Source organism: Schistocerca piceifrons, chromosome 8 (genome assembly GCF_021461385.2).
Source record: "Schistocerca piceifrons isolate TAMUIC-IGC-003096 chromosome 8, iqSchPice1.1, whole genome shotgun sequence".
Classification (NCBI taxonomy): Eukaryota; Metazoa; Arthropoda; class Insecta; order Orthoptera; family Acrididae; genus Schistocerca; species Schistocerca piceifrons.
The window spans coordinates 340,623,998-340,647,494 of record NC_060145.1 but is presented as its reverse complement, the minus strand read 5'-3'; the positions used below and the strand labels follow the sequence as shown (position 1 = coordinate 340,647,494).

At 46.8% G+C, this 23,497-nt stretch overlaps 1 long non-coding RNA gene across 1 annotated transcript in view; it reads left to right on the top strand.

Moving 5' to 3' along the window:
* Nucleotides 1–23,497, top strand: part of LOC124712208 — a 337,186-nt gene that overhangs the window by 151,051 nt on the left and 162,638 nt on the right. Inside the window, exon 2 of the long non-coding RNA XR_007005575.1 lies at nt 4,924–4,968. This is a non-coding gene — a long non-coding RNA (uncharacterized LOC124712208). The remainder of the gene's footprint in view (nt 1–4,923; nt 4,969–23,497) is intronic.

Below are 23,497 nucleotides of genomic sequence, written 5' to 3'. Positions count from 1 at the left end.
TTTGAATTTGACCCATCAAGGCTTGCTGGCCGGCCGGTGTGGCCGAGCGGTTCTAGGCGCTTCAGTCTGGAACCGCGCGACCGCTACGGTCGCAGGTTCGAATCCTGCCTCGGGCATGGATGTGTGTGATGTTCTTAGGTTAGTTAAGTTTAAGTAGTTCTAAGTTCTAGGAGACTGATGATCTCTGATGTTAAGTCCCATAGTGCTCAGAGCCATTTCAACCAAAACTTGCTGGGACTTCATCCAGTTTTACATGGTAGGACGATTGTAGTAGAGTGTGAAGATCACGATCATGTGCTATATTGTAGATAGTGAGCCCAAATCCAGAAGAAATACAAATATCTGCCTTGAAAGAGAGGAAAAAATAGTGAAATATCAATGTCTAAAATATGTTTCGACCTTTTTAAACTACCTATATGGTTCTTACACTACATGGGTGCGGCATCTAGCAGTATGGATAAGAGTTCTCTAGACCAGTTGTCATGGCAACATCATAACACGCCGTACCAGGGAGTAGAGGACGATTTTGGCTCGGTTCTAGGCTGTTTAGAGTTGGTTCTACCAATCAGTTTGGTGGTTATTTGAAGGTTTCCTACTTCCATGTTCTAATTAATTATATAAAAGATGCACTTCGAATGTCTTAATGAAATATGCTTATCTGTAAGGTATAACAGTTATCTGCGTTAAAAAAATGACTGTATAACTACCAAAAGTTACAACGGGCTTGGTGTACTTCCTGTAAAATTTATTGCTTGTGGCACAACACGTTCTCTAACTCAACTAGTCGGTTAGGTCAAAACGGCACATTTGGAGTCGTGATTCTCTCTTTGATAAATTTCTGTCGACGTCCATACGTAGGACATGTTTTGTTTCCATACAAATAATACCACAGTGCTGTGCTTTCGGCAGAACTTTTACAAGCCGCAAGAGATGGATGGCTTTCTGTTGTAGGGAGAAATGGAGCAGGAGCAATTTGTGCATCACTGTAAATCATCTTAAGATTTGAGATTCACCAATGAATATATCATGTAGCAAAGAGCTATATGTTTTAATTTCAAAGCCGGCCGCTGTGGACGAGCGGTTCTAGGCGCTTCAGTTCGGAAGCGCGCTGCTGCTACGGTCGCAGGTTCGAATCCTGCTTCGGCCAAAGATGTGTGTGATGTCCTTAGGTTAGTTCGGTTTAAGTAGTTCTAAGTAGAGGGGACTGATGACCACAGAAGTTAAGTCCCATAGTGCTTAGAGCCATTTGAACCTTTTTTTTTAATTTCAACAAATTCATGAGCCAAGTTCTTGTGTAATATTGTAAGGCTGAATTGTTGATGTATCAAAGTTTTTATTTGTCTGCAGAGGGTTGAAATACTCAAATAAAGGAGACGTATAACCGAACCAGCACGTCTGATTATATTTCATTTCGTAGTTAAATTCTTGAAGAGTACTGCATCTTTTCTTACTCGTTTAATTGCTTTTAGTGGATAGTTACAACGAACAAAGGAATACAATACGTCAAGAAAAGCGAAAAAGACATACAAGTGTAATTTGTACAGTATAGTTGACTTTTTATTCCTGTTTTATGCTAGACTAATTAATTTTAAATGCAGATATTAGTTACAGTATGTGCGCCAAACAATGTTTTTTTTCGGAAAATTCAGACATGATTGCTTGACAGTTCATCCAGTCAACATTTTTCCTTTTTTTTGCTTTTTTGAATACAAGTGTTGAAACTATCAAAATGGAACTGAACGAAATGTCCGGTGGTCCGCTGTAGCTATATTTGTTCAGGTCAGTATAAACCCACTCTACCAGTTGGTGTAAATATAAATGTTATAAGATTTCAGCATTCCTCAGCTGACACAAAACTACCGTCCAATGAGAAAAAAAACATCGTCAATGATGAAAATCATGTCTAAGTCGCGAACCCTACACGTTCCCATTAAAATATGCTCTTGTCGGTTTATGACTAGCCACAAAATGCCCCTCATAGATGTTATTCAGGGAAGTACGAGGCCCTGTAGTGACAACAGCTGACACGCTCATGTGCGTTTGCCACCAACATACCAGATGACTACGTAAGCTACGAGCGAGTGGGTGCTGTGTCTGCTGTCTGGGTACAGAGATGGTGACGGAAATTGAACTAATACGGGCAACACCAGAAGATGGAACTCAAAATTTCGAAACCGGGTGTGGGGGTTCAAAAGGGACCTGAACAAATACAGCTACAGCGGACCACTGGACATTTCATTCAGTTTCATTTTAATAGTTTCAACACGCGTATTAAAAAAAAAAAAAAAAAAAAGCTGTTCAGTGTAGGAACTGTGAAGTAATAATGTAGAACTACTTTTAGCTGTGGTTACCCAATTTTAAAATTATCTAGAAAGTTCAGAACCTAAAAACGGTATACGTCTTCCGTACCGGTCACATTGGGTACAGAGCTTTACTTAAGATGGCGCTCGCGCATTACGAGCAACAACCGGCATTCAACAGTATCGTTAACAAGTTGTCTGACATATGTGTGAGACGGCCATGCACAGCGCTTTGCAAGAAGCTCGCTTGGAAACAGTATGTTTACCGGAAATGGCAAGTAGCACATTGAATTAAAGATTTTGCAGCCAGAAGCGGTAAGCGACAATTTTTAGACAACTACACTCCTGGAAATGGAAAAAAGAACACATTGACACCGGTGTGTCAGACCCACCATACTTGCTCCGGACACTGCGAGAGGGCTGTACAAGCAATGATCACACGCACGGCACAGCGGACACACCAGGAACCGCGGTGTTGGCCGTCGAATGGCGCTAGCTGCGCAGCATTTGTGCACCGCCGCCGTCAGTGTCAGCCAGTTTGCCGTGGCATACGGAGCTCCATCGCAGTCTTTAACACTGGTAGCATGCCGCGACAGCGTGGACGTGAACCGTATGTGCAGTTGACGGACTTTGAGCGAGGGCGTATAGTGGGCATGCGGGAGGCCGGGTGGACGTACCGCCGAATTGCTCAACACGTGGGGCGTACATCGATGTTGTCGCCAGTGGTCGGCGGAAGGTGCACGTGCCCGTCGACCTGGGACCGGACCGCAGCGACGCACGGACGCACGCCAAGACCGTAGGATCCTACGCAGTGCCGTAGGGGACCGCACCGCCACTTCCCAGCAAATTAGGGACACTGTTGCTCCTGGGGTATCGGCGAGGACCATTCGCAACCGTCTCCATGAAGCTGGGCTACGGTCCCGCACACCGTTAGGCCGTCTTCCGCTCACGCCCCAACATCGTGCAGCCCGCCTCCAGTGGTGTCGCGACAGGCGTGAATGGAGGGACGAATGGAGACGTGTCATCTTCAGCGATGAGAGTCGCTTCTGTCTTGGTGCCAATGATGGTCATATGCGTGTTTGGCGCCGTGCAGGAGAGCGCCACAATCAGGACTGCATACGACCGAGGCACACAGGGCCAACACCCGGCATCATGGTGTGGGGAGCGATCTCCTACACTGGCCGTACACCACTGGTGATCGTCGAGGGGACACTGAATAGTGCCCGGTACATCCAAACCGTCATCGAACCCATCGTTCTACCATTCCTAGACCGGAAAGGGAACTTGCTGTTCCAACAGGACAATGCACGTCCGCATGTATCCCGTGCCACCCAACGTGCTCTAGAAGGTGTAAGTCAACTACCCTGGCCAGCAAGATCTCCGGATCTGTCCCCCATTGAGCATGTTTGGGACTGGATGAAGCGTCGTCTCACGCAGTCTGCACGTCCAGCACGAACGCTGGTCCAACTGAGGCGCCAGGTGGAAATGGCATGGCAAGCCGTTCCACAGGACTACATCCAGCATCTCTACGATCGTCTCCATGGGAGAATAGCAGCCTGCATTGCTGCGAAAGGTGGATATACACTGTACTAGTTCCGACATTGTGCATGCTCTGTTGCCTGTGTCTATGTGCCTGTGGTTCTGTCAGTGTGATCATGTGATGTATCTGACCCCAGGAATGTGTCAATAAAGTTTACCCTTCCTGGGACAATGAATTCACGGTGTTCTTATTTCAATTTCCAGGAGTGTATATGAGAAGCAAATGTCTGAAAATACTGTGGAGAAATAGCAGCCATAGCTCTCATCTTGAGGTCCTACATTTTTTGTTTACATTGGTGTGGTTTTTATTCTTTGAGTGTCCACACGTATACTACACAATAGCAAAGACGTGTTATGTTTCTCTCCGAACAATGCAGTCTCTTTTATAATTGTCTTCAAAGCGAAGTAAATTCGTACGCCTTGTATGTGACTCCCGTACCTTGACGCTGCGTGTCTTTTAACCGAATCATTTTAACTCGCAACCAGCAGCTGCAATAGTATGCGATAAAAATCAGAGCTCTGCCGGCAACCGAACACTTCCAAACCGTGAACACCCGAGCTCGTCATAGTTTCCGCTGCTGTCGCCTTGTTTAACGTTGCAGCGGATTGCAGGGACTTTGTGGTTTCGCGGTAAAATAAAATGAAAACATTGGTATGCAAGTTTAATTGTTACAGAAGCGGTAGTGGAGAAAATAAGTTCTTTAACACATCTAGCACAATAACAAATAAGACGACAGAACCAGAAACTATGACAAACTCTGTTAAGTATGCTTCATGTGACACCTCATGTACAATATAACTAGTAGCTGTTTCTGAGGCAGAATGATAGCAATGAAAAACTACTGACGTTAAGACATAAAATTTTGCAGCATTTATGGGTATAGAAAAAATAAATCATTTATGTCCAAAATTCCTTCAGCTCTTGCTGCAGCTACATCTTTCTTTTTTTTAATTTACTCTAGATAAGCTGTCAAAACTGCAATACCCTCCCTGTAAGGAAGCATAATGTCACTTTGAGTAATGAAATTGTTGTAGACATTGTTATAGTACGTTGTTACTAAAATATTTTCCTGTTCTGTTCCAGATTGTGCGTGTGGGTGTTAGGCTGCGATGAAAGCTGATTTATTTGGTGAGTCTCGACGTCTACACTTAAGTGTAGTGAATTATAGAGTAGTGTAGTGTAGTCAGAGCTAGTCGGCGTTTGTGCTGGCAGCCCCAGACTTCGTACATGCAGCTACGGGATTACGTTGCTCTCAGAACCTAACATCGGCCAAGTAACGAATGTTTGCCTTTTGAACTGACTGCAATGTCGAGCTATATGGAAATTATAATACTGTTGCCACCAATACTTTCCTTAAATGACCGGCTTATTTATTCGTAACAAATCTGGGTCTCAGTACTTTTTAATCATCAATAAATGGGTTCAGTTGGACATTGCATTCCTGAAGAATCTTGATTCCATATTCAACGATAGAGGCTATGTAATTCGCTATTTGCATATCATCTCCTGCTGGTGACTAGTTTCTCGGTCACCTTTCTTTTACTCTAGATAACGATGCACTTTAAAATAAAGTCCGTCATTTTGCGGTCATTATCCTTGAGCTGTAACTACATTGACGGAAACACCAAGGAGCTGAGCGACATAAACGAAAGTTGGTAGGCGTGTCTTAACATCTGCAAAATGGTGTCTATTCAAATTTTGCACCAGTCGCCTAAGAGTGGCGCTAGTAGCGCATTATGAGAACGCATATCAGGTTTGTTTTAATTACACGCTGTAACGGTCATGAGTGTTAGTTCCTTCGAGACTGTACGTGGTGAGTTGATGTTATTCAGGAATGCCTTTAAGGCGACAAAGACGCCATTATCAACAGCTCACGGAGTTTGAAAGGGGTCGTGTAATAAGGTTACGAGAAGCTGCATGTTCCTCCTGCGATACTGCAGAAACATTTGGCAGGAATGTAGCCACTGTACCCGATAGTTGGCAGCGGTGTTCATGAGAATGTACGGTCGCAAGAAGACCGAGCTCCGGACGGCCAAGTGGCACTACCGAGAGTGAAGACCGTCCTGATCGATGTATGGCTCTGGCGCATCGTAGTGGGATCTGCAGCAGCTCTTTGACCAGCAGTTGGCACTACAGTGACACGACGAACTATTACAAATGGGTTACTTCAAGGACAGCTCCACCCCAGACGCCCTTTAGCGTGCGTTCAATTGAGTGCAAAGAACCGCCGTTTGCGACTACAGTGGTGGTAAGCGAGAGCTCATTGGAGGGTGGAGTGGAGGTCTGTTGCTTTTTCTGATGATAGCTGATTCTGCCTCGGTAACAATGATGGCCGTGTGTTGGTTAGGCCAGGTGAGCGCCTGCAACCAAACTGATTTGCGTGCTAGATTGGTTCAAATGGCTCTGAGCACTGTGGGACTTAACTTCTGGGGTCATCAGTCCAACAGCACTTAGAACTACTTAGACCTAACTAACCTAAGGACATCACACGCATCCATGCCCGAGGCAGGTTTCGAACCTGCGACCGTAGCGGTTGCGCGGTTCCAGACTTAGAACCGCTCGGCCATTTCGGCCGGCTTGCGTGCTAGACACACTGGATCTGCATCTGGAGTTATGGTCTGGGGTGCGAATTCACATGACGGCAGGAGCACTCTCGTGGTTATCTCACGCACCCTGACCGTATATTTTTACTTCCACTTGGTGGTTTGACCTGTTGTTCTGCCCTTCATGAACAGCATTCCAGGAGGTGTTTTCCAACAGGATAACGCTCGTCCACATACCCAATATGCTCTCAGGAGTGTCGACATGTTTCCTTGGCCTGGCTGACCATAAGATCTGTCTCCACTCGAGCACGAACGGGTCTATCATCGGACGTCAATTCGAGCGTCATCCACAACGACACTACTGGCCATAAAAATTGGTACACCAACAAGAAATGTAGATGATAAACAGGTAATCATTGGACAAATATATTGTACTAGAACTGACATGTGATTACATTTTCACGAAATTTGGGTGCATAAATCCCGAGAAATCAGTACCCAGAACAACCACCTATGGCCGTAATAACGGCCCTGATACGCCTGGGCATTGAGTCAAACAGAGCTTGGATGGCGTGTACAAGTATAGCTGCCCTTGCAGCTTCAACACGATACCACAGTTCATCGAGAGTAGTGACTGGCGTATTGTGACGAGTCTGTTGCTCGGCCACCATTGACCAGACGTATTCAATTGGTGAGAGATATGGAGAATGTGCTGGCCAGGGCAGCAATCGAACATTTTCTGTATCCAGAAAGGCCCGTACAGGACCTGCAGCGTGCGGTCGTGCATTATCCTGCTGAAATGTAGGGTTTCGCAGGGAACGAATGAAGGGTAGAGCTACAGGTCGTAATACATCTGAAATGTAACGTTCAATGTTCAAAGTGCCATCAATGCGAACAAGAGGTGACAGAGACGTGTAACCAGTGGCACCCCATACCATCACGCCGGGTGATACGCCAGTATGGCGATTACGAATACACGCTCCCATTGTGCGTTCCCCGCGATTTCGCCAAACACGGATGCGACCATCATGATTTACAGACGCGCGAAATTTGGCACGGACTTCAATGCGAGATGTCTGTAATAGGCTTCACAACGAAACATTGTCTCCAAATTTGGTAGAAAATCTGGAGAAATTCTGGTCGTATGTAAAGTACACAAGCGGCAAGACGCTGTCAATACCTTCGCTGCGCAGAGCCGATGGTACTGTTACCGACGACTGTGCCGCAAAAGCGGAGTTATTGAACGAAGTTTTCCGAAATTCCTTCATCAGGGAAGACGAATGGAATATTTCAGAATTTGAAACACGAACAGCTGCTAGAATGAGTTTCTTAGAAGTAGATACCTTATGGGTTGCGAAGCAACTCAAAACGCTTGATACGGGCAAGTCTTCAGGTCCAGATTGTATACCGATTAGGTTCCTTTCAGATTACGCTGATACAATAGCTCCCTACTTAGCAATCATATACAACCGCTCGCTCACCGATAGATCTGTACCTACAGATTGGAAAATTGCGCAGGTCGCACCAGTGTTTAAGAAGGGTAGTAGGAGGAACTACAGACCTATATCATTGACGTCGGTTTGCAGTAAGATTTTGGAGCATATACTGTATTCAAACATTATGAATCACCTCGAAGGGAACGATATATTGATACGTAATCAGCATGGTTTCAGAAAACATCGTTCTTGTGCAACGCAGCTAGCTCTTTATTCGCACGAAGTAATGGCCGCTATCGACAGGGGATCTCAAGTTGATTCCGTATTTCTAGGTTTCCGGAAAGCTTTTGACACCGTTCCTCACAAGCGACTTCTAATCAAGCTGCGGGCGTATGGGGTATCGTCTCAGTAGTGCGACTGGATTCGTGATTTCCTGTCAGGAAGGTCGCAGTTCGTAGTAATAGACGGCAAATCATCGAGTAAAACTGAAGTGATATCAGGCGTTCCCCAGGGAAGCGTCCTGGGACCTCTGCTGTTCCTGATCTATGTAAATGACCTGGGTGACAATCTGAGCAGTTCTCTCAGGTTGTTCGCAGATGATGCTGTAATTTACCGTCTGGTAAGGTCATCCGAAGACCAGTATCAGTTGCAAAGCGATTTAGAAAAGATTGCTGTATGGTGTGGCAGGTGGCAGTTGACGCTAAATAACGAAAAGTGTGAGGTGATCCACATGAGTTCCAAAAGAAATCTGTTGGAATTCGATTACTCGATGAATAGTACAATTCCCAAGGCTGTCAATTCAACTAAGTACCTGGGTGTTAAAATGACGAACAACTTCAGTTGGAAAGACCACATAAATAATATTGTGGGGAAGGCGAGCCAAAGGTAGGCTTCACGGTGGACATTGAAAGGGTGCAAAAAGGGCAGCTCGTGTTGTATTATCACGTAATAGGGGAGAGAGTGTGGCAGATGTGATATGCGAGTTGGGATGGAAGTCATTAAAGCAAAGACGTTTCTCGTCGCGGCGAAATCTATTTACAAAATTTCAGTTACCACCTTTCTCTTCCGAATGCGAAAATATTTTGTTGAACCCAACCTACATAGGTAGGAATGATCATCAAAATAAAATAAGAGAAATCAGAGCTCGAACAGAAAGGTTTAAGTGTTCGTTTTTCCCGCGCGCTGTTCGGGAGTGGAATGGTAGAGAGATAGTATGATTGTGGTTCGATGAACCCTCTGCCAAGCACTTAAATGTGAATTGCAGAGTAATCATGTAGATGTAGATATAGTAAACAGAACCTGGATTCATCCGAAAAAATGACGTTTTGCCATTAGTGCACCCAGGTTCGTCGTTGAGTACACCATCGCAGGCGCTCCTGTCTGTGATGCAGCGTCAAGGGTAACCGCAGCCACGGTCTCCGAGCTGATAGTCCATGCTGCTGCAAATGTCGTCGAACTGTTCGTGCAGATGGTTGTTGTCTTGCAAACGTCCCCATCTGTTGACTCAGGGATCGAGACGTGGCTGCACGATCCGTTACAGCCATGCGGATAAGATGCCTTGACAGATGCCGTACAGAAGTCGAAGATACTCTAGGAGGAGTAGGATGACAGTTTATAAAACTGTTGACAGCTTCAAGTCATCTCGACTGTTAGTGATACGAGGCCGTTGAGATCCAGCACGGCGTTCCGTATTACCCTCCTGAACCCACCGATTCCGTATTCTGCTAACAGTCATTGGATTTCTACCAACGCGAGCAGCAATGGCCGGCCGCGGTGGTCTAGCGGTCCTAGGCGCTGAGTCCGAAGCCGCGCGACTGCTACGGTCGCAGGTTCGAATCCTGCCTCGGGCATGGATGTGTGTGATGTCCTGAGGTTAGTTAGGCTTAAGTAGTTCTAAGTTCTAGGGGACTGATGACCACAGCAGTTAAGTCCCATAGTGCTCAGAGCCATTTGAACCATTTTGAGCAGCAATGTCGCGATACGATAAACCGCAATCGCGATAGGCTACATCCGACCTTTATCAAAGTCGGAAACGTGATGGTACGCATTTGTCCTCCTTAGACGAGGCATCACAACAATGTTTCACCAGGCAACGCCGGTCTCCTGCTGTTTGTGTATGAGAAATCGGCTGGAAACTTTCCTCATGTCAGCACGTTGTAGGTGTCGCCACCGGCGGCAACCTTGTGTGAAAGCTCTGAAAAGCTTAATCATTTGCATATCACAGCATCTTCTTCCTGTCGACTAAATTTCGCGTCTGTAGTACGTCATGTTCGTGGTGTAGCAATTTTAATGGAAATGTAGTGTAGCATTAACCATCCCTATAGTGCATGACCAAGTGGGAAAGGCTGAAACTCCACCCCGCAAACTGACATCCGGCACCTGTACAACACAGTGCACGCACGTTTGTACGGTTGCAGTCAACATTCTGGCGGTTACACCGGTTGTTAATGTACAAGCATTTAATATTTGCCATGGCTTATCTCGTGCTTACGTGAACCTGTGATCTTGGAATGTTAACCACGTAAATATGGTACCTAGTAAAATGTCTTTCCGAAATTTTACTACACTACATTTATTATTTTTTATGCTTAGAAGCATAACTACACTGAAAAGAATCTGCCTTGAGTTGCTAAGGAGAAGACGGGCCCCTGGAATCGAGGACCGGGTTGCCGCCTACCTCCCGTTTCCGGACGCGAATTAACCGTGAATTTTTATCCGCGGCTCCGCCCGCTTATTCCTCGTCCCCGTCTCCCCGCCCCTTCCGCCAGCGCAGTTGCCATCTGCGGAAGAATGCCGCCGGAAATGAGGTATTTCTGCGCGGCTGCTCCGCCAGATATCCAATTCTGCGCCCCTCCGGCCGCGACCGATATCTGCCGCCAGCCCCGCTCCTTAATTATGGCACCGGCTCTGCTTGCCGTCTTCTCTCCCCCCGGGCCGGTAATTGGTCTCAATCGGCTGGAAAAACAGTCGCCGCCGCGGAACCGTCTGTCCGTCCTTTCGTGCCTGTCTGTCTCTCCGTGGCCCAGAGGGAAGCGACGGCCGCAATTCCCAGCGGGCGTCTCCTCCACTCTCTCCAAGACGAGCTGTCAGCCTTGTTTGGCTCGTTTCGTACTGTTTGACGGCTCACCATTATCATCATCCATTAGCAAATTGTTGTGCCTACACAAATCAGTCTATCGACACTACCAGAGACAGGGTATCGTTAGAATTGCCGCAGAGAATTGTGGTAGTTCCACTCTTGTTCTCTACGCACATAAACGATCTAACGGATAAGGGGAACAACAGTTTGCTACTGTTGAAACATCCCCTTAGAAAAATTTAGAAATAGTGCTGGTAAACCTCTACGTTATTTGATTTTCAAACAGCTGAGCAAAATGGCTCTGAGCACCATGCGACTTAACTTCTGAGGTCATCAGTCGCCTCGAACTTAGAACTAATTAAACCTAACTAACCTAAGGACATCACACACATCCATGCCCGAGGCAGGCAGCTGAGCAAAACTGAACGTACCCAGACATTACTCTCTTATTCTGATCAACACTAAACTGACACACAATATTTAGCGCAACGCAATCTGACTTTCAAAAATGCCTACAAAAGAATGGTCCTGGCTAACAATAACCTATACCTTTCATGAATCACTTACCTCACAAAAATCTTCGTTACTCGAAGTACTGCAATACAGCGAGCGCCAATACTGCCAGCTAAATAAAAGATTCTAGTTACTGAAGGTACTACTACTACTGACAGCCATAGTTAGCAAATGAAAGATTTTGATAGAGAACAAACAATGTATTTACCTTAATAATGTTCAGAAGGCATTATCATGATATCCAGTATTACAACTTTACTCTTTCTGGCGGACGCACGTCCAGATCGTCCACTCTTAAAATTCTGCCATCTCTCTCCCCACACCCAGCACTGCTGGCGGCTCACCTCCAACTGCGCAACGCTACTCGCTGCTCACAACTGCCCAACACTACAATAGCGAATATTCCAACAATGCTAACCAACCACAGACTGCACACAGCACAGCCAGTGATTTTCACACAGAGCGCTACCTGACGTTACTAACATAAAAACCTAAACAGCCTACTTACAATGTTTGTTGATTATTCTGTAATTAACGAGAAAGTGTCGATGTTGAGTGACTGTAGGAATACAGATGACGACTTTCATGGAATATCCATTCGGTATGATGAGTGGCAGCTTGCTCTGAATATGGGAAATATGAGCTAACGCAAAAATGCTTCAAATGGCTCCAAGCACCATCTGAGGTCATCAGTCCCCTAGACTTAGAACTACTTAAACCTAACTAACCAGCCGGCCGGAGTGGCCGAGCAGTTCTAGGCGCTACAGTTTGGAACCGCGCGACCGCTAAAGTCGCAGGTTCGAATCCTGGCTCGGGCATGGATGTGTGTGATGTCCTTAGGTTAGTTAGGTTTAAGTACTTCTAAGTTCTAGGGAGCTGATGACCTCAGAAGTTAAGACCCGTAGTGGTTAGAGCCATTTGAACCATTTGACCTAACTAACCTATGGACATCACACACATCCATGCCCGAAGCAGGATTCTGACCTGCGGCCCTAGCAGCCGCGTGGCTCCGGACTGAAGCGCCTAGAACAGCTCGGCCACAGCGGCCGGCTGAGCTCACGCAGATGGGTAGAAAAACAATGTAGTGTTAGAATACAGCATTAGTAGTAGGCTGCCTGAGACAGTCACGTCTTTTAAATTCGTTTAAAAGCGATATGAAATAGAACGAATTCGTGTGGATAGTAGCAGGGATGGCGCATGGTTGACTTCCGTTTGTGGCGAGAATTTTAGATAAGCGTAGCTTTCATACAGGGTGCCCTGAAATGTTGCGACAAACTTCGAGGGGTTGGCTTGAGGATCAGATGGAGAATATTAACCGTGTTCGGAAACGTCATCGAACTACTCTGCATAGCCTCGAAGTTACAGGTGCTAGCGCTGCCACTGCACCAACCTTTCGGCAGGAAACATGACTGTGTACGCTGACGAACTGTAGGCGAAACGTCTAGCAATGTTGTTTGTTATTCAGTGGTCGCAACTGATTGCCACAATCGCCAATGCAGAAGGTGTAGTTAGTTGCTGCGAAGACAGGCCTTCTCTCCTATGAATGTGATGCTCTTGTTGCCTTGGTCGATGGCGGTTTCTGACACCATTTACCATAGCTATAATCTATATGTCTCCTACATACCCAAAAGCATTGGAGATTTTAGAGGATCTTTGGATACCGGTTCTGGATACAGGTTCCTGCCGTGGATTTATTCTTCAAGATACCCTCTATAACCCCCTGGAAGTTTGTTGCAACATCGGACATCCTATGTAAAGGAGACCACATATAGAACACTAGTGCGACTCATCTTGATTACTGGTCGAGTGCTTGGGATCCCCACCAGGTCGCATTAAAGTTAGTAATCGAAACAATTCAGAGGCTTGCTGCTGTATTTGTACCGGAAGGTTTGATCAGCATGTGACAGCCTGTATTACGGCAACGCTCTGTGAACTTTTAATGGAAATCCCTGTAGGGAAGACGACAGTCTTTTCTCGGAACGTCGTTAAAAATTTTGAGCACCAATATTTAAGTTCTATTGCTGTTAGCGAACATTTCGCGTAAGCAACACGAAGACAAGAAAAAAGAAATAAGGGCTTGTACAGAGGCATATAGATAGTCGTTTTCCCCTCACTCCATTCACTAGAGGAGCCGGAAAGGGAACGATTAAAGTACGCTACACGATGTTCTATATGGTGGTTTGTGGTTTATGGATGTAGTTGTAGATCCTCCTACATCTCTCCTTCCTTAAGGCTGCTACTGGGGAACTTCACATGAAAAACCTGTTTTCTGGCTTCCTAACAACATGCAGGTGCCATTTAGATTCCTACATTTTGGCGTCCAGTACCATTTCTTCTGCATTTCATTGTTTTATTTCAGTGACGGAAATAGTGTCACACCTTCAAGCAACAGTCCGATATTTTGGAAAGAGCGAAATTTTGGTCGTACTGGAGGCATCATTGCCAATGTTGTTTTCTCAGTGGATGATGTGAACTGTTGTATCTGCCTTAAGAGATGAAGATGCCCGGTGACGACTGAAACCGTAATTTCTTATTGAAATTGTGTGCAATTGTACTGGAAAGTAGACTATTTTCGAAACAAGTCCGGTATTTTATCCATGAGATAAATGGTAATAAATGATTAAACTTTCAATCCACTCAGTACTGATGTGTGATACGCATTGGCATGAATACACTCTTGTCTTCTTTGTAACATGGAAGAAACACCCTCCAAATGCCATCCTGAGGGCTTTCTTGCTGTGCCTGCATTTGCAGCTTTGAACAGTTTCAGGATTTCCATCTTTGCACGACTTGCACCTTTGCACGACTTGCACCTTTGCGCGACTTGCACCTTTGCACATCTTCATATGCAATGAATAACATTGAGAAGCAGGGCACAATATTCACAGATAACTAATCAACCACGCATTGGCAGCTTCTTCTCTTGTCCTGATCTCGAACATTGTGGTCACACTCCAGAGCAGTGAGTGTTAATGGAAGAGGCAGCGACTGCTAAGTAATCACAGTGAATCAGGGTGCTTGGATTTGTTGCGTCCCAGCATAGGTGTTGCCGTTCACCATTGTGGAGTTGGTGTTACTTGCATGGTGCAATAAGGACGTTGGCGACATTGGGGTGCTTTTCTGAAAAGGATTAAGCCTTCACAACCTTTATAACAGAAATGAGAGAGAGAAAGAATTTCCTTGTTTGATTGGGAGTTTGATAATGTCAGTATTATAACTATAAAGAAGCAATGTTGCAGATAGATTCTCCAGAAGCTGTAAGTTATTGCTTTGATATCACACTTTCATTGAGCTGTTAGATACAAGTGAGATTATAGAGAATTAGAGTAGGTGAGATGCCAGATCTCTTACCCTTTACTCTGCAGTCAGTAAACTATCGAAATGATTCAGAGTCGAGTGTTCTAAGTCACACACGTTCCGCCAATTATTGGCCCCCTGGGCCTATTTCAGTATTAATGTATGGCCACTTCTCTTTGCAGTACAGGAAACAAGTCGTCAGCTATAAGTTGATCCTGTTATTTACTGAAATTCCGAAGTATTATTCGTTGAGCCAGGGACAGGTATTCTCTGTTCAATGCTGTTCCAAGAAATGTACAATAACTACTTACCTCGAAGTTATATGTCCCCAGAATCTTCCCATCCTCTTCTCTTGGCTGAATAAACTAAGTCTTCATCTGCTGCTACGTACGCTGACTACTCCGTACAACATATGATTAATGGACCACATCTCTGCCGCCGGCCGTAGTGGCCGAACGGTTCTAGGCGCTTCAGTCCAGAACCGCGCTGTTGCTACGGCCGCAGGTTCGAATTCTGCCTCGGGCATGGATGTGTGTGATGTCCTTAGGTTAGTTAGGCTTAAGTAGTTCTAAGTTCTAGGGGACTGATGACGTCAGACGTCCCATAGTGCTCAGAGCCATTTGAACCATTTTGAACCTCTCTGCCGATAACGGCCCGTTTTATAGCCGTATTAATTAGTTTGGTTGCATATGGCCTTCCCTTGTGACCTCAATATTGCCTGGTTTAATCCACTAAGAAATTTTCCGTGACGAGCATTGATGCTTTATTGCCTGGGTGTACTCTCTCTTTGGGAGAATTACATGTACATGTGCCTTAATGTTAGATTAATTCTGTTTTCTTACATTATGTGCGTCAGTGTAATAGTTCCTCCGTCTTATTGATCTTGTCCTCTCACTGTCTTGGCGCTTTCTCTAGTGTCTGTATAAATGACGAATGGTCTCCAATTTAAAGTGGTGTTATCTTCTCCAAAAATACTGTTAGCTGTCCTATTTGTCATGTACTCCAGCGAGGCAAGGCACTTACTCCATCCATAAGTATTTTCTTTTTGATCTGACTGTTAATTAAATGTAGACTGAATCACATCTTATGTTCTTGTACACACTGTCTGCCGTCAACTTCCAAGTAATATGGACAGACAGAAACGATTACAATTTGAAGGTCTGTGAACTATAGTTGTATGGAACTTTGGTGAACTTTCTTAGGATTCTAGCTCACCAAGGCATGTGACAAGAGTAGTGTGTCGATCTTCTTGCCAGGGACGTAACACACAATATGCCCTTGCTTAACTTCCATCTCAATTCATCAGGTCACATCCCTGAACCTAGAGCTCTGGGATATAATCCGTAGAAAGAAGAGTAGATAGACGCATTACGACATACAGCCCGTCAGTACGGTACTATAATCACCAATCGGCATTCCTGAGTGGATTGTGGTCTACGGATTGGATGTGCAGAAGGCAGCTTGAACGTGCTCTTCCATCGTGGATACTTCTCCTATTACCGGCACACGATAGGTGTCACACACTTCAGCTTCCTCGTATGACTCTATATCAGAAGGTGATGTACTGCGCTGATGAACCAGAATATTATGACCACATGCTCAGGAGCGTGTTGGTCCACCTTTGGAACACTATGTAGCAGCATGAACTCGTCAAGTCTTTGGTAGGTTCCGGAAGTAACGTGGCACTATATATCAATGCACAGATCAGTTCCCTTAAATTACGGATTGGTGGTTTGTGGGCTTGGAGCTGGCGCCCTATAGCGCCACATATGTGTTTTTTGGGTTCAGATCAAGCCATCACGGAAGTCATCAAACAAGGAGTGATGCATGCTGTCTACAATAATGTTCAGGCAGTCCAGAGCTGTCGTAGTGACTTGTATTACTACCACAGGTCCCATAGAAACCCAGGTGAATGTTTCCCATAGGCAACACGCCCCCCCCACCCCCACCCCAGTGTGCGTCCATAGTATGGTCCATCTTTCAACCGTCCCAGGCAACACGTTTCCATTGATCCACGCTCCAATCTGAATATCACGCGCTCATTGCAACTGCAAATAACGATGGCATTGGGTCAAGGTGGGAACAGTAAGAGGTCGCCTACTGCAGAGCACCACGTTCATTAATGTGCACTGAACAACCTGCACCGAAACAATAAAGCAGCGTTGTACTCTGCTAGATACCACCACCCATCCCTCTTACAGAACTGGCAGACATCTGGCACCCACTTTCTGTGACGAGTCGCGGATGTATTCCAACTTGTCACGTACTTGCCGTGTCACAGTCTTCCCACAGATGCTCACGGCAGGCACACAAAAAGTCTACAAGCTTCGCCGTTTCCAACACTCTGGTTGCCAGGCGACGTGCATAACAGTTTGGCCTTTGTCAAAGTCGCTTAGGTCAGAACATTTCCCCATTTTCGGCGCGTATCGACGCTAGATCGATTCCCCATTCGTCTGCTCCGCATATAAACCTTTCTTTTCGCGTCATGTGCCTGCAGCCCCACCAGGCAGGATTCGATATCGCTGTGGATAGTAGTCCCGGTGTTTTCGCTCACAATTTTATTTTGTTCGTATGAGCAGCAATTAAAGAAATATAAAATAGTGAAATAGACTATGCAAAAATAAAAATGTTGCATCCTCTGTTCGTTGAGAGACAGTACACTTTAACTCCATAGAGGTTTAAACTCGAAATACAGTGCCCAGTAAGCCCGCATCTCGTGGTCGTGCGGTAGCGTTCTCGCTTCCCACGCCCGGGTTCCCGGGTTCGATTCCCGGCGGGGTCAGGGATTTTCTCTGCCTCGTGATGGCTGGGTGTTGTGTGCTGTCCTTAGGTTAGTTAGGTTTAAGTAGTTCTAAGTTCTAGGGGACTGATGACCATAGATGTTAAGTCCCATAGTGCTCAGAGCCATTTGAACCAGTGCCCAGTCATATTGATTTGAGCACCTGTCAGAAGCCTGAATAATCGCTTTTAGCAACATGGACCGCTGCGAGACGTGCAGAAAGAGTGTCAGTGAGGTTCTGGAAGGTACCTACAGGGATCTGGAGCCGTGTCGACTCCAGTGCCGTGGCCGGCTGCGCTAGGTTTTTCTATTGAGAATCCATGTCGCGAACTGCCACAGATGGTCGCAGAGATTCTCTATTGGGTTTAAGCCCAGGGAGTTTGGTGGCAAGAGGAGTACGGTAAGCTCATCTTGGTGCTCCTCGAACCACGCACGTACACTGCGAACTGTGTGACACGGTGCATTGTCCACTATGTACACTCATGCTCATAAACTAAGGATAATGGTGACACATGGTGAAACAACGGTCTGGTGGGCGGTTTGCGGGTTTAAATCACCTCAGGGTATGACCATGCGGTGCATCTGACCTGCGGTCGTCGCACGGTGGCGCTGGCAGCAGTCCACATATACAGAGGTGTGTTGGTGCATGTCAGAGTACGGTGCAGCGAGTAGGTGTGCAGACGTTTTCAGACGTGCTAATGGTGACTGTGTGTTGAAAATGGCTCAGAGAACACACATTGATGACGTAGTGAGGAGCAGAATACTAGGGCGACTGGAGGCTGGTCAAACACAGCAGGTCGTAGCACGAGCCCTCCGTGTACCACAGGGTCATCTAAAGATTATGGCAACGATTCCAGCAGACAGAAAACGTGTCCAGGCGCTACAGTACGGGACGTCCACAGTGTACAACACCACAAGAAGGCCGATATCTCACCATCAGTGCCCGCAGATGGCGACGGAGTACTGCAGGTAGCCTTGCTCGGGACCTTACCGCAGCCACTGGAACAGTTGTGTGCAGACACACAGTTTACAGACCACTGAACAGACATGGTTTATTCGCCCGGCGCCGGCCGCGGTGGTCTCGCGGTTAAGGCGCTCAGTCCGGAACGGCGCGACTGCTACGGTCGCAGGTTCGAATCCTGCCTCGAGCATGGATGTGTGTGATGTCCTTAGGTTAGTTAGGTTTAAGTAGTTCTAAGTTCTAGGGGACTGATGACCACAGATGTTAAGTCCCATAGTGCTCAGAGCCATTTGAACCATTTTATTCGCCCGGCGACCTGCAAGGTGCATTACACTGACCCCTGGTGACAGGAGAGCCCGTGAAGCCTGGTGTCAAGAACGCAGTACAATGTCATTGGAACAGTGGTCCCAGGTTATGTTCACGGACGAGTCCAGATATAGTCTGAACAGTGATTCTCGCCGGGTACCAGATACCGACCCCTTAATGTCCTTGAAAGGGACCTGTATGGAGGCCGTGGTTTGATGGGGTGGGGTGGGATTCTGATTGGTGCACGTATACCCCTGTATGTCTTCGACAGAGGAACTGTAACAGATCAGGTGTACCGGGACGTCACTTTGCACCAGTATGTCGGCCTTTTCAGGGGTGCAGTGGGTCCCACCTTCCTCCTGATAACACACGGCCCCACCGAGCTGCCATCGTGGAGGAGTACCTCGAAACAGAAGATATCAGGTGAATGGAGTGGCCTGACTGTTCTCCAGACCTAAACCCCATCGAGCGCGTCTAAGGTGCTCTCGTTCGACGTATCGCTGCACGTCTTGGGAAGGCTATACTCCAGCAGCTGCTCGACCACCTGATCCAGAGTATGCCAGCCCGTTGTGCGGTCTGTGTACGTGTACATGGTGATCATATCCCATACTGATGTCGGGGTACTTGCCCAGGAAACAGTGGTGTTTTGTAGCACATGTGTTTCGGGATGGTTTTCTCAACTTATCGCCAATACCGTGGACTTACAGATCTATGTCGTGTGTGTTTCCTACGTGCCTATGGTACTAGCGCCAGTTTTGGGTAGTGCCACGTTGTGTGGCACCACATTCTGCAATTATCCTTAATTTATGAGCATGAGTGTAGATACCACCGTGCCGAGGGAAAAGAAATTTCATGTAAGGATGGGCATGGTTCCCAAGGACAGTTGCATACTTCTGTTGTTCCATTGTGCCTTCTAGAACGGCGAGATCACCCAGGGAATGCCACGAAAACATTTCCCATGCCATAACGCTCCCTCCTGTGGCCTGGACCCTTTGCTTTCAGACGTTTCACGCCGTTCACACCAACGACAGTCTCCTCTATGGGGCATAAAACGTGATTCATCTGAAACGTCACGTTACACTACCCAGTGGACTCCCGTTGTGGTACTGGCGTGCGAAGTCCGGTCCTCGTCAGTGATGATCAGCGTGGGTGCATGAACCAGACGCCCGCTGCACCGACCTTTGCTGAACGGTCGGTGAGGAGATACTGTTGGTAGTCTCTTGATTCAGTTACTCGGTAGTTGCACATGTATTCTCCCAAACGCGTCTCCGCAGCTGTCGTTCATTCCTCTCCTCTTTCGTGGTACCCCTGTCGTTGCCTCGGCGCCGGTTCTGTGTAGCGCCATTTTGCAATAGTTCAACCACAGCAGTACGATTAGGCTTTTCGGAAATGCTCCTACGCTTCGCCCGAAAGGCAATGATCATGGTCATTTCGGTGTCAGATAAACCGTTTCCGAATTGCGACAACGATTGTACTGTTTCCCGCCACCCGCCGACAAGTTGTATATACCCTCCACTGCTAGTACTGCCTCCAGCCACATGTGAGTATGAGAGATTGAACGTAGGCGATGTTCACATTAATGTGACTAGATCGTGTAAAAGCAGTATTGGGTTAAAAAATGTAGCTATCGCTTGACATTTCCTTTTACCGGCCAAAATAGAGGGAAGGTGACCAAACACAAAGCGAGCTTCCTTACAGTTAGTAAACCATATCCATTAGGTTAATAAGTAGCTGTTTGGATGTTCGTGGCAGGCCGGAGTGGCCGAGCGGTTCTAGGCGCTACAGTCTGGAACCGCGCGACCGCTGCGGTCGCAGGTTCGAATCCTGCCTCGGGCATAGATGTGTGTGATGTCCTTAGGTTGGTTATGTTTAAGTAGTTCTGAGTTATAGGGGACTGATGACCTCCGAAGTTAAGCCCCATAGTGCTCAGAGCCATATGAACCGTATTTTTTTTTTATATTCGCGCGTGAGAAACATTGTGCATTGTGGGTCGTCTCGCTGGACGAGCAACGTGTACACCGTGGAAAGTGCTGAAGGCGATCGTGCAAAATAAGGTAATATCACCAATAATGTAGGACAATCTAAAGAAATAAGCGAAGGACGAAGTCAAAAAACGTTAACGATTTTGTCCAATCTACCCTGTCAAAAGGAACGAAGCAAAAAGTGGGAAACCCATTAGCGAGCTTGTGCGGTCTACCTTGCCATATTATTGTCCAGTGAATGTTGCTAAGTTTTCTTATGTAACGGAATTTCCAAACAAAGCACCTGGTCGCGCGACACTCAAATCATCTTTGCTCTTCGATAGAACATGCTACAGCGTGTAACACTGCTCTCAACCGCTTCGGTTGGTTTGTACACCACAGTGCCTAACTAGACGTAGTCGTATTCCAGCAAACATGCCTTTGCCTTTGTTTCGACATTTTAGGTTGCTCACACAGTCAGTTATAGGGAGTCCTACAGTTTCACGTAAATCTCGGGCTGTAGTGCAACTTGACGTTTTCCAACCTAGTGGTTTGCCATGGCCCGCCGGTGTGGCCGAGCGGTTCCAGGCGCTTCAGTCTGAAACCGCGTGACCGCTACGGTCGCAGGTTCGAATTCTGCCTCGAACATGGATGTGTGTGATGTCCTTAGGTTAGTTAGGTTTAAGTAGTTCTAAGTTCTAGGGGACTGATGAAGTCCCATAGTGCTCAGAGCCATAGTTTGCCATGAAGGGCAACGAAAGGGTGCGCAGCATATCGTCGATGAACTGCTGCGGTGTAAGGGTGCCACCAACGACAACCAGGCATCTTCTGCTACGAAAAGAAATGATAACCTAGACCATCATTCCTACCTGTCGGCCCATATATTGGGCAACAGTCAGGTCAGATTGTAAAATCTGGGTTCGCAGGACAGAGCGGATCAGATTGTGGAAAGGGGGCCAAATCAGTTGCTGTTAGTTGCACAAACATACAAACTTCATTTTGCTAAAACACTTAAACACAAATACCCTTAAGAGAATTCCTAAACAATATGGCTGAAGGCCATAACACAATTTATTAAAATTGCCTTAAGGAATACACACGGCTGAAGGCCTTAGTTACAAAATAGAAGATCAGAGGGGTTAAGGCCTGGATAACAAGAATTTCAGTAAGAAAATTTTAAAAGGTTTTAAACAAATGGCCTTTCAAATTTTAATTTAAGACGGCTGAAGGCCTTATTTTAAAATCAAAACAAACTAAATTAATAGGCGGCTGAAGGCCGCACAGTACTTGAGACAAAAATCACAATAACACTACAATGGTGCTCAGAAGGGTTCCAAGGGTTGGCCTGAGAAGGTAACTCTAATTTAGGTGAGACAGGCAGCCAAGAATAAGATTAAGTAATCAGATGGCAACCCGGCCCAGGGACGGCTGAAGGACCGACTAACAACCTAATCAATTCCCTTCCGCCGACCAATGGCACGACAACGGAAAATATCAGCCGAGGACGAAGATACCAGCAACACTACGTCTTCAAAATTGGCGACTAAAAACAGCCAAGGCACAATAACCCCTCAAAAATGTATAAACAAGCACCAAAGACTGTCGAACTACACGCCGTGCCGGACAGCATCAACACGGTGAGAAAACGCACACTCGCTGCTCTGTTCCAACCGACCGACTGCCTACTCCAGTACGCAGACAGCATTCATAACTCCTCAGTGGAAATCAGACAAGCTACACACAGTTCCACGTAAACACTTGCACTAAGAACTTCGACAATCCTGTAGAACAGCAAGGAGAAACCACAAGTCGACACACACATTGTGTCCGTAAGCGGTCGGCGACTAAACACGTTGTCCGATGAGACGACCGACCGAACGACTAACCAAGGTCGTCCTCATTCAAGTTACGTGTGTCGGTAACGGTCGGGCAAGTCATGGCTGTCCAGAGCTCACTGCAGCTCCAACCCGACTCCCTCGATGTGCGTTCGGAACTCGGAAACACGGCGACCGGGCACACTGGCTCGGACCCAACCATGCAGAGGGAACACTTGCCCATTGGACACCCGACATCTCTGCACAAGGAAGGAACCGACCCACGTCTGACAAGATGACCAACTGACGAGGTCCAGGAACGGTCAAAAGACCAAATACTCGACCTACCTAACGACCAACCAACGGTTGTTCCTGCTCCAGTCCCCTCCCGTCGGACAGTGCATGTGTTTCGCCAGCGGTCGGCGAGTACTGGCTGTCCGGATCTCACAGGCACTCCGTCTCGACTGAACCCTCGACACACGACGAGCCGGAAATACTAGCGCTTCAAATATAATACGACAGTACGTTTATCGATACGTGCTGCTGCTGCCACGCACGGGCAGGCAAGCCAGTAACTTAGTGACGCCAGTAAATCGAATAAGAAACGAGGCGACAGTTCGGTAAAGAGAAGCTGCCGAGCAAGAAACGGCATGAACACGAGCCGCGCACTGCTCAGATTGGTATCGCAACGCTGTTGGGGGCGCCTCCAGACACATCTTCGTTGGTCATCGAGGCTCAGTTCGAAGCAGAACTCATCACTGAAGACAATTCTACGCTAGTCAATGCGATTCCAGGCCGAAGACGTGTCTGGGGACACCCGGGACAGCCGTGGGACATCAGCCAATCTGCCGCCCGCCATATGACCTGGTAACCAGGAGTGGTGGCCTGGGTTGTCATTTCTTTTCATAGGAGCACGCGTCTGGTTGCCATTCACCGATCCGCCGCTCCCTAGCAGCACGGCGGTACGT